The sequence below is a fragment of the Pristis pectinata genome, chromosome 20 (genome assembly GCF_009764475.1).
Source record: "Pristis pectinata isolate sPriPec2 chromosome 20, sPriPec2.1.pri, whole genome shotgun sequence".
Lineage (NCBI taxonomy): Eukaryota > Metazoa > Chordata > Chondrichthyes > Rhinopristiformes > Pristidae > Pristis > Pristis pectinata.
The window spans coordinates 42640884-42642120 of record NC_067424.1 but is presented as its reverse complement, the minus strand read 5'-3'; the positions used below and the strand labels follow the sequence as shown (position 1 = coordinate 42642120).

General features: G+C 45.3%; 1 non-coding gene across 1 annotated transcript; it reads left to right on the top strand.

Moving 5' to 3' along the window:
- The first annotated feature begins 628 nt into the window (after nt 1-628).
- trnal-aag (transfer RNA leucine (anticodon AAG)) lies at nt 629-699 on the top strand. The gene has a single exon. It is a non-coding gene; the product is annotated as a tRNA-Leu (tRNA).
- Nucleotides 700-1237: the final 538 nt, after the last annotated feature.

Sequence of the window (1237 nt, the reverse complement as noted above, 5' to 3'; positions counted from 1 at the left end):
TAACTGTCATTAAATCATAAAGACTTCACGAAAACTTCGGCTAATATCGGACATTTCTGTACATATATGTTCACACATATTAGAACGTTTGTGAACATCCCAGAGAGGGTCCAGAAGAGATTTTCCGGTATCACAGCAAATTTGAGTGATTTCATTTGCAATTTTAAGCTGCGGAAGTTGGGATTGCTTCATTTAGACGAAGAACATTGAGAGCACCCTTTACGTACATCATGATGTACATGCCCAAGTCTCCCTGGACGTAACAACACAGATAGATAGGATGGTAAGGTCACTCTTTGCATCCGCTGGAAATGTCTGAGTTGAACCCTTTTGACCAATGTCGACACTGAGAGTATTCAGGGAAATTAGCGTCCCTGCATTGACGTTTGGAAATCCTTGTGGCCTGCCACCTTGCCGTCTGTCGTGACAACAGTTTTCCACTTCTGTCTCCGGTCTAGTTTGAAGGGATATTGGATGGATTGGAAAACGGGAAGCCGCATCAAGCCTCAAACACTGTGTCTGGGACAAATAGTTTCAAATCAAACACGGAGGGCACAGAACTTTCAAGATTAAAATGTTCAGCCAAAAACCATTGTTATATAATGAACGAAAAACAACTTCGCTGTACGGTAGTGTGGCCGAGCGGTCTAAGGCGCTGGATTAAGGCTCCAGTCGTGAGTTCGAATCCCACTACTGCCATTGGGTGCAAACCTAACTCACACAATATTGCCTGTTTCAGTATTAAAAATGCATTGGGAAATGTTTTGCAGAACAAAATCTAAAAAGATCACCAATCACCGTGACGATGAACCATAGAACCATAGAACCATACAGCACAAAACAGGCCCTTCGGCTCACCGTATCGTGCCGTCCATCAGACCACCCTCACACTACCTAACCCCTTCCTCCCGCATATCCCTCTATCTCACGTTCCTCCATATGCCTATCCAACAAGCTCTTGAACCTGTTCAATGCATCTGCCTCCACCACCACCCCAGGCAGTGCATTCAATGCACCAACCACTCTTTGGGTGAAAAACCTCCCTCTGACATCTCCCCTGAAGCTCCCACCCAAAACCTTAAAACCATGACCTCTCGTCTTGAGCATTGGTGCCCTGGGAAGGAGGCGCTGACTGTCTACTCTATCTATTCCTCTCAGAATTTTATATACCTCTATCATGTCTCCTTTCATCCTCCTCCATTCCAGTGAATAAAGCCCTAGCACCTTAAGCCTCTCC